Raw genomic sequence first — 14,937 nt, forward strand, 5'->3', positions numbered from 1 at the left:
CAATTTTACATGTTGATATTTGATAATAGCAAACTTGCATGATGATAAAACTTGATATTATGTTTTTCATGCAATGAGTTGAACCAATATCACAAACACTTGATTGTGGTACTTCTCTATTTTGTTGATGACAAAGGGGGAGAAGTATGTTGATGACATGACATGTTATGCGTAAATTTATGCATAAGTTCATGATGACGAGTTGCAAGTATTCATGATGAATATTGCAATGACTTGAATTCAGTTTGAATTCAAGATTCTATCAATATGGCATATTGATAGGGGGAGTTTGTTTAAACTCCGGGAGTTAAGTTTAACTCCGTCATCAAGTGGTTGTCATCATAAAAAAGGGCGAGATTGTTGAATCTCATATTTTGATGATGAAACTACTTGATATATGTTTATGATTTAATCTACGTTTTGAGTGACGCAGGATGCCTCGATCAGGATGAGACAATTAAAGCAGGAAAATCATGTTGTGCCGGAGGAACATGTCAGAAGATTGGACGTCGGGCTGGTGGATCGGTCGACGTATTGACAGAAGGCTTCGGGTCGTGGACTCGGGCATCGGGCCAAGAAGAGCGGGTATTGTGCCAAGGATATCGGAGTTGCAGAGCCAACTGGCCGATTGGGCAATAGGCCGTAGGAAAGGACGATGCGCCGAAGAATCGGACGAAGCGTCGAGGGACCAATGACATGCCGGACAACTTGGTTAATTGCTTAGGATTAATTGTCTCGATCGAAGTTTTGTTTTAAGTATGCAGGATTAACTACGATGAAAGTGAGACATGCAGCAGGAGTTACGCCGGAGTCAAGACAATGATCACGTTGGGAGTTCGAGAGTTCGACGGAAGTTCGGACAGTCGTCGGAAGTTCTACGGGAACAAATCCGAGAAGTCCATAAGCTTGCCAAAGAAGCTCGTCGGAACTCGCCAAGTGAATCGTCGCAAGTCCAGGAGTTTGCCGGAAGTCCGCAGGAGCATCATCGAGGGTTCATCAGATGATCGACGGAAGTTCGCCGAAAGCTCGCCGGAAGAAGCGATTGACGCACCGGAGCAAGTTGTAGTAGATGTCTTAGGAAAAATCATAGTTGGCACATTGATTAAGTTAGAAATGGGAGGTGATCCCATTAACTTAATCTTGGGGCAATTGGGCCCCTGAAAAACCCAAATTGGGCCGAATGGATCAACCCATTCTGACCCTGATTTCTGCCAGGTGGTTGAACCGCCCAAGGCAGGAGGTTGCATCGCCTGGGCTCAGTCTCCGATCGAGACTGGGAGGTGCAATTGCCCCAGCCAGGCGGTGGCACCGCTTGGGGCTCAGTCTCCGAGCGAGACTAGGCGGTGCAACCTCCCCTGACAAGAGGTGGCACCGCCTGAGCTCAATCTTCGAGCTCTGCCAAGCGGTGCAACCGCCTCAGTCAGGAGGTGCAACCACCTGAGCTCAGTCTTCGAGCTCTGTCAGGAGGTGCAACCGCCCCTGACAGGAGGTAGCACCGCCCAGAGGCTCAGTCTTCGAGCTCTGCCAAGCGGTGCAACCGCTCCAGTCAGGAGGTGCAACCTCCTGATCCCGGAATTCCGGGAATTGACAGTTTTGAGCTCCAAATTTGAACTGGGTTGGGGCCTATAAATACCCCACCCATTCAGCACTGAAAGAACATAGACATACACCGAAATCTTGATCTTTTTCTATGATTCTTAGAGCTCAAAATTGTTGTAGAGGCCAAAAGTTCTTCTCCCTCTGTTCTTCCAAGTTCTGAGTTGTAAAGAGAGGAGAGAAAATTCTATAAGGGTTGTCTCCTAAGCCCGTCAAAAGGAGTGAAACTGTAAAAGGGTGGTTGGCCTTCGCCTATTGAAGGAAGGCCTCTAGTTGACGTCGGTGACCTCGTCGGTGGAGGAAGCCAAAAGTGGAGTAGGTCAAGATTGACCGAACCACTCTAAATCTCGGTTTGCATTTACTTTGAGCATCTTATCTTTGCTGCAAACCTCCTCAATAGCTTACTGCCTTCTGTGTTTTTACGAACGTGTTTCAAAGTTCAGTGCTTTCCAAATCGAGGTTTAAGACGCAAATCAGTTTTATCGTACGAACTTCGTACTTCAGTTTGCACTTACGTTCTGACTTTCATTATAACTGCAAACTGACTTTATATCTTTGCTTTAACTGCATCTCACCTTATCTCAAGTTAAAGTGGTTTACGAATCAGCTTTTATACCGAAATCGCTTTTATCGTACGAACGTCGTATTTCAGTTTGCGCTTATATTCTGTTTTCTTTCATAACTGCAAACTGCGTTCATATCTTTGCTACATCTCTCCTAGTCAAAAGTTAAAGTGATTTACGAATCGGCTTTCTTACCAAAATCACTTCTATCGAACGAAAGCATTTTTCGATTTTAATCGCAGAAGGTTTTCCGCTGCACTAATTCACCCCCCCCCCCTCTTAGTGCTCTTGATCCTAACAATATAGGCCCCAAACTGGTTTGAATTTGGAGCTCAAAAATGTCACCTCCCGGATTTCCAAGGTCCTGGCGGTACTACTTCCTGACTGGGGCGATACAACCGCTTGGTAGCTCGGAGACTGAGCCTCTGGGTGGTGTCACCGCCTGATAGGGGTGGTTGCACCGCCCAGTCTCGCTCGGAGACTGAGCCCAAGCAGTGCCACCGCCTGACCTAGGCGGTTGCACCGCCCAACTTTCCTGGGAGACCATCTCCTGGGTGGTGCCACCGTCGACACTAGCGATGCCACCGCCTAGCAGGAATTCTGGTCCGAATGGGTTGATCCATTCAGCCCAAATTGGGTCTATCCAGAGCCCAATTGCCCCCAGATTAAGTTAATGGGATCACCTCCCATTCCTAACTTAATCTACATGCTAACTATGATATTTCTTAAGACATTTACTACAACTTGCTCCGGTGCGTCAATCGCTTCTTCCGGCGAACTTCCGGCGAACATCCGACGAACCTTCGACGATGCTCCGGTGGACTTCTAGCAAACTCCTGGACTTGCAACGATCCACTTGGCGAGGTTCGACGAGCTTCTTTGGCAAGCTCCTGAACTTCTCGGATTTATTCCCGTAGAACCTCCGACGACCGTCCAAACTTCCGTTGAACTCTCGAACTCCCAACGTGATCATAGTCATGACTCCGGCGCAACTCCTGCTGCATGTCTTACTTCCATCGTAGTTAATCCTACATATGTAAAATAAAACTTCGCTCGAGACAATTAATCCTAAGCAATTATCCAAGTTGTCTAACATGTTATTGGTTCCTCGACGCTTCATCCGATTCTTCGGCGCATCGTCCTCTCCTATGGCCTATTGTTCAATCGGCCAATTGACTCCGCAACTTCGATATCCTTGGCGTAATCCCCGCTCTTATCGGCCCGATGCCCGAGTCCATGGTCCGAAGCCTTCTGTCGATATGTCGACCGATCCACCAGCCCGACATCCAATCTTCTGACATATTCCTCCGACACAACATGATTTTTTCTACTTTAATTGTCTCATCCTGATCGAAGCATCCTACGTCACTCAAAATGCAGATTAAATCATAAACATATATCAAGTGGTTTCATCATCAAAATACGAGATTCAACATATCATACATGATACTAAAACATTAAAATTTTTTTAAGTATTTATCAACATTTTGATCATGATACCAAACATTCATCATTTAAAGCATTCATGATATGCATCATATCATCATAATAAAAAGCATAAGTATTGCATGCATCTTACCAAATCGTCATATATATTTTCAAAATATATAAACTCATCATTAAATGCATGATTCAAAATCATCATTCATATTATTTTAATCATCACTATAAATCATCATGCACAAAATGTAAAATCATCTAACATGATACAAACATTTATTTTCAAAATATTCATCATTATTTTCATGTGTGATAATAAAGTATTCATGATACCAAACATTAAATCAACATTTTTAAGTATTTATCACTTCATGATTATTGGTACCAAACATTCATCATTAAATCAACATTTTGATCATTTATTTTCTCTTTAGCAATTGGCAAAAAGAAACATAGAAGAAAGAATGATATAATATCTTAATTAATGCGTAAGAAATCTGTAGTTATAAATCTCAAAAAATCAAGATAAAGCTCTTTCAAATTCAAATCGTCAAATCAAAATCATTTTCAAAAGATTCATAAAAAGGACATAAATAGATTCATTAATCTTTCCTTTTTAGAACAATGGTAAGAAGAAATATAGGAGTTCAAAAACAAGATCTTGATTCATAGAGAAATCTCATATATCAAATATCGAGAAATCAAGATAGTGATTCATATAAAAAAATGTCACAAGTTTTGATCAAGAGAAAAATCAACATTTATCTTCAAATCATTCAACTTGTCAAATCACCATAGTCACTTTTAAGAGATTGATAAAAATGATACAAATAGATTCATTAATCTCCCTTTTTGAAAAATTGATAAAGTAGAAAAAAATAAATTCTTCAAGGAGAAACCTTTCCTCTTTTTAGTTGTTTCAATTTATTTGATTCAATTCATAGAAGCATGCATTTTTCATTTATGCTAAATGAAAACAAACATCATCGTTTAAAAATGAAACTTTCAATACACTATAAATCATCAAGCATAATTTCGAAATGTTAACTTTCAAATCATTACTTCAAATTCTCATGCATAATATAAAATCATCAAGCAAGATACAAAGTCGTTTAACATTTTCGTTACGTCTTATATCATTATGTCTTTAAAACATCAAGCATTATTATATTAAACATAGAGCATTTTCATTTAAAATAAAAATAAAAAGCAATACGGAAATTATCAAGATGCGCATTATTACTTCATTACATTTAAATCTAACATTTTGTTGTATTTTCATAATACATGTAATTTTCATGATTATTTTTAAAATCACTAGGAAGGTAAGCATGATACAATTTTATTTTTTCATTTTCATTACATCATAAAACATGCAATTAAAAAAATTTATATAATTTTCTTAAACTAAATTGAAAACAATTCATGAAAAGCATCATGTAATTTCAAAGTAAACTAGGGGCATTTTGATTACCTCATCGTCGAAAGCCGTTAAGGCATAGTTTGCCATCTCGCCTTTGTTGATTTTTCCAACATGGACTACACATATTGGAAAGCCGTTAAGCTCGATTCATCCTAATTTATATTCTTATTCTTGCGTTCTAAGCAAGTAGTTGCGTTCTTTTTGTTCTTTAATTTTTGTTTCACGAACTTTTTAAATTTATTAGTGGAGTTCATGTTTACCATCACATGAGCTTATGCTCGAGTGGTCTTCAAATGTTCTAAGTCTGAAATCCTTCCTATTCTTTGGAAGGTTGTTCTCGAGTTTCCTTTTTGCCACATTGTTCATTTCGTAGGTTATTAAAGATCCAATTAGTTCTTCGAGTGGAAGGTTGTTTAAGTTTTTAGCCTCTTGTATAGCCATTACTTTAGAGTCCCAAGTTTTAGAAAGTGATCGTAAAATCTTGTTTACAAGTTCAAAATCCGAAAAGCTTTTACCAAGAGCTTTTAAACCATTAACGATATTCGTAAAATAGGCGTACATGTCTCCAATGGTTTCTCTTGGTTTCATATGAAAAAGTTCAAATCATGAATTAAAAGGTTAATTTTTGAATCTTTTAATCTACTTGTGCCTTCGTGAGTGGTTTCAAGAATATGCCAAATGTCGAAAGTCGTTTCGTAAGTAGAAACCCGATTAAACTTGTTTTTATCTAAGGCGCAAAATAGAGCGTTCATAGCTCTAGCATTTAAAGAAAAAATCTTCTTCTCCATATAATTCCAATCTTTCATTGGAAGAGAAGACCTTTTAAAATTGGATTCGACAATGTTCCATAAGTTCAAATCCAAAGAAAGCAAGAAAACTCTCATTCGAGTTTTCCAATATGTGTAGTTCATCCAATTGAAAAAGGGAGGACGAATGAGAGAGTGACCCTCTTGAAAGCCAAAAAGAGCCATTTCTCTTGGGTATTAAACCAACTGAGAAATCACGAGGCTCTGATACCAATTGTTAGGATCAGGGTTGGCACTAAGAGGGGGGGGGGGGGGGGGGGTGAATTAGTGTAGCGCTAAAAACACATCTTCAAAAACTTTCGTACGATAAAAATCGTTTCCGACGAAAAGCCATTTCGTAAAGATAATAACTTTGAAAGCATATGTAGATGTAGTTAAAGTACAGTAATGAGGAAGGCAATTTGCTATAAAAGAAAGTTGCTCAAAGTAAATGCAAACAGAGTTTTAGAGTAGTTCGGTCAACGTGACCTACATCCACTTTCGGCTTCCTCCTCCGACGAGGTCACCGGCGTCCACTAGAGGTCTTCCTTCAATAAGCGAAGGCTAATCACCTTTTACACCCCTCTTCTCCTTTTCATGGGTTTAGGAGACAACCCGTACAAGCACTCACACTCCTCTTACAGAATTCTAAACTTAGAGTGGAGGAGGGAATTTCTAAAGAGATTATAGTAGCGTTTTCCCAATTTTGAATACTCTGTGCTTATGTATTTTAACCAGGGATGAGAGGGGTATTTATAGGCTTCAAGTTGATTCAAACTTGGAGCCTAAAACTTTCCCATCTTGGGTTCCCCAGGCACGGGCGGTACCACTGCCTGCGTTGGGTGGTACCATCGCCTAGTGTCAGTCTGACACTGACACTACCCTGGACAGTACCACCACCTAGTTCTGGTGATACCACCACTTGGGGGGCAATGCTGGGTGGTACCACCACCCAGACTGGTGGTAACACAGCCTGGCACCCTGTTAGTGGTGGTACAACCGCCTAGACTAGCGGTACTACCGCTTCACATAGTCTCGAAGATTGTGCCATGATAGTGAGACTTCTTGGGGCACTGTTTGGGCCTCTTATTGGGCCCAACATAGTCCTTACATGGGCCTAGCTGGCCCCTAATTGGGTTGGCCCAAATCCAAACCCAATTATGTGCTAACTATGGAATATAAGACATAATCTGAACTAAATAAGTCCGTAAGTCTATTCTTCTGGCAAGCTTCCGACGATCTTCTGGTGAACGTCTAACGATCTCTCAGCAATGTCCCGGCGGACTCCCAGCAAGCTCCTAGACTTCACGGCGATCTTCTTGGTGAGTTCCGACAAGCTTCTCTGGCAAGCTCTGAGACTTCTCGGCTGGTTCTGCCAGAACTTCCGACAAACGTCCGAACTTCCAATGAACTCTCGAACTCCCAAGGAAATTGCGCCCTTGACTTCGGGACTTCATTTTGCTTTATGCCTTACTATCGTAGTTAATCCTGTACATGTAAAACACACTTCGATCTAGACAATTAATACTAAGTATTAATCATGTTGTCCGGCATGTCATTAGTCCCTCGATGCTTCATCCGATTCTTTGGCGCATCGTTCTCTCTTGCGACCTATTGCCCAATCGGCTAGTTGACTCCGCAACTCCGATATCCTTGGCACAATATCCGCTCTTCTTGGCCCGATGCCCGAATCCATGGCCCGAAGCCTTCTGTTGATATATTGACCGATCCACCGGCTCGACGTCCAATCTTCTGACATGTTTTCTCCCATCACAACATGAGTTTTTCTGCTTTAATTGTCTCATCCTGGTTGAAGCTTCCTACATCACTCAAAACGCAGATTAATACCCTTTAGTGACCTAAGAGGTGGCACCATCGTGGAAGGCCCAAACAGTGACCCAAGAGATGGCACCATCGTGGCATAATCTTCGAGATTGTGTCAAGTAGTGGTACCGCTAGTCTGGGCAGTGGTACCGCCGCTAGCAGGGTGTCAGGCAGTGGTACTGCCCCTGGCAGGGTGTCAGGCGGTGGTATCGCTAGTCTAGGCGGTGGTACCACCTAATGCAGTGTCAGTGCTAGACTGACATTGGCGGTGGTACCGCCTGAACCCAGGAAACCCGGGATGAGATATTTTTAGGCTCCAAGTTTGAATCAACTTGGGGCCTATAAATACCCCTCTCATCCCTAGTTAAAAAAGACAAGCACAAAGAGTTTAAAAGTGAAGAAACGCCATTGCAATCACTTGAGAAATCCCCTCCTCTAATCTAAGTCTAAAATTCTGTTTAGGAAGAGTGTGTGTGCTTATAAAGGTTATCTCCTAACCTGTAAAAAGGAGAAGAAGGGTGTAAAAAGTGGTTGGTCTTCACCTATTAAAGGAATACCGATAGTGGATGTCGGTGGCCTCGACGGAATAGGAATCGGCAAAGTGGATGTAGGTCACGATGACCGAACCACTCTAAAATTTGGTTTGCATTTCGTCTTGAGTACTTTACTTTACTGCAAACCATTTTACTTGCTTACTACCTTCAATACATTTATGAACATGTTTTTAAGTTAAGCATTTCTGAGTTCGGCTTTTATCGTACGAAAAGTTTTCAGAACCGACGTATTTTATCGTTGTACTAATTCAACCCCCCTTCTTAGTGTCGACTCTATTCCTAGCATAATTATGCTAACTCAATTAGGGGCCAATTGAGCCTTAATTGGGACTGATTTAAGCTCATTGGGAGGCCCATTCAGTGACACAAAAGTTGGGTCAAGCGGTGGCACCACCAGAACAGGTGATGGAACCGCCTATAAGTTTGAAAACTCGAAAAACTTAATCTCTGAGGTTGTCAGGCGATGGTACTGCCAGATTGGGCGGTGGTATTACCCAGTGATAGTATGTCAGGCAGTGGTACCGCCCAATGTCAGGCTACAAGTAGTGGTACCGCCCAATGCAGGTGGTGGTACCGCCCGTCCCCCAAAATCTCGAGGATTTGAATTTTGGGCTCCAAATTCAAATCTATTTTAGGCCTATAAATACCCTGGATTTGGAACTCCGGACAAATGAATACCACTTGAGCAATGACTCAAGTGATGAGGACAATGATGAACTTGAACTTCGAACACTAAATCTTAATAAGTTCATTAAACAAAAATCTAAAATAAACAATGAACTTGAACGGAGGAAGAGGCCAAAGAAGAGGAAGGTAACCAAGGATGAATCAAGAACTTCCAAAGGTGAAACGGCGAATTGGGCTTTGACGGGCTTCGACTACAAGGTAAGTAACTCAACTCTCTTGAAGTCTTTCATGAGTGCTTAATTTAGAATAGGAAATAAAAAATTGTTTTTCAAAAATTATATCATGTTTTTCTTTTTAGCATCTTTGAAAAATTAAAAATTTGATCATGAAAAGTATATTGCTAAGGTTTCATGCATGTTATGTTTTGAAATGTTGAATGATGTATGCAACATTAGGGATGATAATTATACGATATGTGATAGTGCTTAGGATTAATCCATGCATGTGTATCTTGATGATTTTACACTATTACATGCCTTAATAACATGTTAGAAATTATGTGTTTTGGATACAAAAATATCCATGATCATGAGCATTTTTAACTTCATGATTGAATTTAAAAATCTATAGCAAAACCATGTCCGAATGCATGAAAGTGTTAAATTTTATTTTCGGATTTTCTTGATCCTAACAATTCATTTTTGAGAATCTATTGATCTTGATGGTTTTATGATGACATTCATTTTTCGATCCTAAATGTTGATGCATATTTTTATTTAACATAAATGAAAGCATGCTAACATGAAATCAATCACTTAAAATGAAATACCTAAAAAAGGAAAAATATATTATTAATGAAATCATGAATCTACTTATGTTACGAATTTTGTGAACCATAAAAATGATTTTTGGTGATTTGAATTTGAATGAGTTTTATCCAAAATCATGATCTTGATTCCGTGATATTTATAAATTAAGATTTATTATGAATCAAGATTTTTTCATTAATCGATCTCCTAAGATTTTCTTTTGATTAATTATGAGTAGGATTTTTCAAAAAGAAATCATGTCTTTTGGTATTCACATGTTCTAATCTTTCATGATATGATTTTTATGCAATTCCTTATATTCATGAAATGTTTATCGCATCACCCAATTACTTTCTTCTTGATATTCCTTATGTGGTGATATAAAATTATGCATGAAATACTCTTGATATTATTTTGATGCATACAAATGAAAAGTTATGATTATGAATGGTAGGATGAAATTTGACAAGTTAATACCATCATAATTTGAAACATTTATGATTTGAAATTATGCATGCAATTGCTTTTTATTGTGATGATATATTCAATATGAAAAATGGTATCATACATGAAAATAGTGATAAATATTTTGAAAATAAATATTTGTATCATGTTAGATGATTTTACATTTTGTGCATGATGAGTTATAGTGATGATTGAAACAATGATTGAAATGATATGAATGATGATTTGGAATCATGCATATAATGATGAGTTTATATGTTTTGAAAATATATATGATGATTTGGTATTATGCATGCAATAATGATGCATGCAGTAATGAAATATTCATGATAAAATTATTATTTTGATATTCATAACTTGAATCTTCCTTTCTTTCTGCCAATGACAAAGGGAGAGAAAGAGTTGCTAATATGCTATCTTGAATTGATATAATGGGTCATCTCAAAGAGAAATTAGCTACCTTGCATAAGTCAAGAAAATGCAAAAACTTGCTTACTTTCTTGCACATCTAAAGAAAAGATATAAATGTAATACTTGCCAAATTGTTTGCTTGCCTCATGTAAAACATGGTCCCTTGCTAGTTTGGTATTTTGCTAAGGAAGCAAAAATGACACTTCTCAAAAGAGAAGAAAGAGCTTGCTTTCTTGAACATCTTTAATTTGCTAGCTAGCATGATGTACAATTTGCTATCTTGAACATTACAAATAAATACTATCATGCACATTGCAAAGAAAAACAAATATGCCAACTTGTACATCTTTAAATTTGCTAGCTTCTATGTAGTAAAACTTGCATATCATAAAAGTTGCTAGCTTGTAGAGAAGCAAAGAATTACTATCTCGAAAGAAGCAAAAAATACAAAACTTAGAAAACTTGCAATATAATTGCTCTTGCCATGCTTTGTATCAAAATTAGGTTGACATCCTTAAAAGCATCGCATTAAATTTTTTAGTATCGCAATGTATCACATGTTTCACAAATTGAAATTTTTGAGACTATTATCATATCATGTTTAACAATTGATGTCTTTCATGACATGATTTCTTTGCATTTTTGTCTTGTATATATCATGTGATGATTGAAATATTGATTGATGCAAATTCATAATTTATGTAAAAGTCTAAATCATTGGTTCCTCTCCTTCTTTTCGGCAATGACATAGGGGGAGAAAGATTGCTAGCTCAAGGCAAATGCTGGCTAGCTTGTACTCTTCCCTTCTTTTCGACAAAAACAAAGGGGAGAAAGCTTTTGCTAGTTAGAACATGCAAAGAAAAGCAAAGTGCAATCTTGCACAAGAAGTAAGTGTTGAATTGCCATAATTGAACTTAAGAATCTTAGTATGCTTTTGTGCTTATATGTTGTGATGAAAATCTAGCTTCATGTTATAAAAACTTGAATATATTTTAAAATAGCTAGAACTACTTCTCCTTTTTGTTGATGACATAGGGGGAGAAGTATATTGATGATTTCATGCATTGAATTGAATATTTTATATATATTTGCATGATGGTTTAAATGTTTTTCATAACATGTGATGAATGTTACTTGGATTTGGGATAATCCAAGTATTCTATCAATGGCATATTGATAGGGGGAGTTTGGTTAAACTCCGGAGAGTTAAGGTTAACTCCGTTAGTCATCAATTAGTTGTCATCACCAAAAAGGGGGAGATTGTTGAATCTAGAATTTTGATGATGAAACTAATTGATTGTGTTTATATGTTTAATCTACGTTTGGAGTGATGCAGGTCTACTCGATCAGGATTAGACAGTTAACGTAGGAGGAATTGACGTTGCACTGGAGGAGATCATGTTAGGATATTGGATGGTAGAAGGCTTCGGACGTCGGGCATCGGGCCAAGAGCAGAATTGCGCCAAGGATATCGGGGTTGCGGAGGTCAACCACCGATTGGGCAATAGGCCACAAGAGAGGACGATGCGCTGAAGAATCGGATGAAGCGCCAACCAATGACGTGCCGGGCAACAGAATGTCAATTCGCGTTGTAATAATTGTCTAGATCAGAGTAGAGTTTTGGCTTATGTGTGCAGGATTAACTACGATAACGACGAAGACATAAAACGAAACAAAGTGTCGAAGTCAAGCACGAAGGATTTGTTGCAAGTTCGAGAGTTCGACGGAAGTCCGAAGGTTCATCGGGAATGCTGCCGGAACTAGTCGAGAATGAGTAAGGGAGCTTGCCGAAGGGTTTTTCGGAAGCTCGTCGGAAAGTTCGTTGGAAGTTTGCGGAGCTCACCGAGAAAGATCGGAGCTTGCCGAAGAAGCTCGTTGGAACTCGTCAAGATCAAATCGTGAAGTCTAGGAACTTGCCGGGAGTCCGCAGAACGGTTTCTGAGAGTTTATCAAAAGACCGCCGAAAGTTCGCCGGAAGCTCGCCGGAAGAAGTCTTGACTTGCAGACTTTGTAATAGCCTAGGAAATGTCTTTAAATTCGTAGTTAGCATATTAATTAGGATTAGAATTAAAAGATAATCCTATATCCTGGTTAGGGGCCAATTGGGCCCAAAATTAGACTTGGTTTGGGCAAAATTTAAAGCCCAACCAGTGAACCGAAGGGTCTGGCGGTGGCACCGCCAGACTGGACGGTGGCACCGCCCAGCACCCGAGAGCCAAGCGGTGGCACCGCTTGGACTGGGCGGTGGCACCACCCAACACCCGAGAGCCAGGTGATGGCACCGTTTGGCTGGGCGGTGGCACTGCCAGTCCACTGTCAATGTCAGACATTGACAAGCGGTGCCACCGCCAACATCGGGAACCAAAGAGAATTCAAATTTTGGAGCCCAAATTTAAATCCTCTTGAGGCCTATAAATACCCCTCAAATCTTAGTTGAGATAACAACTTTTTGTGAAGCAATTGATTGAGAGAAAGGTCTTAGAAAAGTCATAGCAAGTCTTGTTTTCAATTTGCTAGAGTGTTCACCTCCTTCTTTCTTGCTGAAAATTTGTAAGAGTGTGAACCGCTTGTAAAAAGTTGTAAGAGGGGCATTTGCCCTTCCCCTTCAAGAGATTTGCTAGTGGAAGGTGGGAGCCTCATCGAAGAGGGCCTCGCAAGTAGATGTAGGTCATTTGACCGAACCACTTTAAAATCGGCATTATCTCTGGTTTGCATTTTATTATCGCTATTTACATTACTGTAAACCTTCTTACGTGCTTTATTTCCTCATTACCTTTGCTGCATACCTTTACGAACACACGTTCAAGTTAAGCTTTTCAAGTTCAATTTTTATTATATCAAAAGATTTGTCGAAACCAAAGATTTAGGGGGATCGGTTCTTCTAGGCATTCTAACCCAATTACCGTTTCTATAAAAACATCTTAATCGGTGAAGTGGATTTTTATTTATTATGCTAAACCTATCTACTTTTATTACTTCTTCTTCCGGTGGTATTAGAATATCGTAAGCTTTCATTATTCTAGTGATTATACCACCATATGGGAGCATCATGTCTTTCTTAGATAGTTCTAACATGTTTTGTTGGATAAGATAACCAAGACAGATGTCATGTCCTTTCATGATCAAATACATAGTTCATAATTCTAATTGGCTTACTTCATCATGATGGTATTGTTTAGGGAGAATGATGCTAGTTAGGATATGATGAAGTACCTTAGTGTTTAGAGGCAATAGATGTTCACAACTTTTAGGAACAAATGCTAAGTTGGGATTGGCGAAAATTGTTCCTAAGGCTTCAACATATTGTCACGGACTTAGCTAGTTTTGCCTAAGTCGTGCGGCACCCTTGCGTGTCCGTCCGTAAAGGTCAGCCTCCCCGAAGCCTCCCATTGTCCCTTAGGACCAACAAAAGAGAGAACGGGTTAGAGAGAACGCCTCAATTGGGAACCACAAGCAAACATATCCGAAAAACACTTCATAGACAATGCAAATTATAAACAGACTTTACAAGCTCTGAACAATGGCACAACAAAGGGTAAAATGATCCATTACAGACCGAAAATCTCTCGTACGTATCCACATGACACAACCTTTATTTACAAGCCTAAAGAGGCCACCAACCCAACTAAAATGGGACTATTAAGCCTTCGGCCGCCCCTCTACATGCTGTATAAGGCATGAACATGCCAAAAGACACGGACATACATGAGCATTACATCAAACATCTTGTTTAGAAGTTTGTCCGTGACATTCTCCCCCACTTATTCCTTCGACGTCCTCGTTGAAGCCTTTATCGACACTGCAACTCCTCGCCTTTGCTGAGTCTTCAATCTTCTGCTCTAGCTACAATGCGCCTCTTGGCTCCCAGCTGCTCTCCGCTGTTGTTTTTGAGTAGTTGAACCTTTGATCCGCCATGCTGCTTCAACTCACCAATGACTCTGACTTTGGTGTGGGGTTAGTTGAGTTGTGTTGATCATTGTTGGTTCCTGCGGATCCCCTAGATGAAGGAAAAGACCATCCTTACTGCGCCAGTCTCTCAAATTCCTCATGCTGCTTGAATTGGGTGGATGCTTGTTGGAGCTTTAACGAGCATCGTCTCGCAAACTTCTGAAGTTTTTGGGTCCTTCCTCCACAAAATTTGCTCTTTGACTCTTCTTTCACTTAGTTGTCACATCCAAGTAGGTTCGCATCACTTCCGCTTTCGATTGGCATTTCGTTGGGAAATGAATCGGACAATCTACTCTCAGTAGCACTGATCACCGTTGGTGAGGATTTGACAACTATTGTCTTCCATTATCTTCGAAGGGTCTTTGAACTTGTGCAGAGCTCCTCTGCTGGATAGATAAGAGAATTGGGGTACTCGGTTTCACCCATTCTCTTAAGAGTTGAGAAGGTAAAGGTTACTTGACTTCGCCCGCCTCCTCGAAGTTGTACTCCATG

Source organism: Musa acuminata, chromosome BXJ1-1 (genome assembly GCF_036884655.1).
Source record: "Musa acuminata AAA Group cultivar baxijiao chromosome BXJ1-1, Cavendish_Baxijiao_AAA, whole genome shotgun sequence".
NCBI classification, from domain to species: Eukaryota; Viridiplantae; Streptophyta; class Magnoliopsida; order Zingiberales; family Musaceae; genus Musa; species Musa acuminata.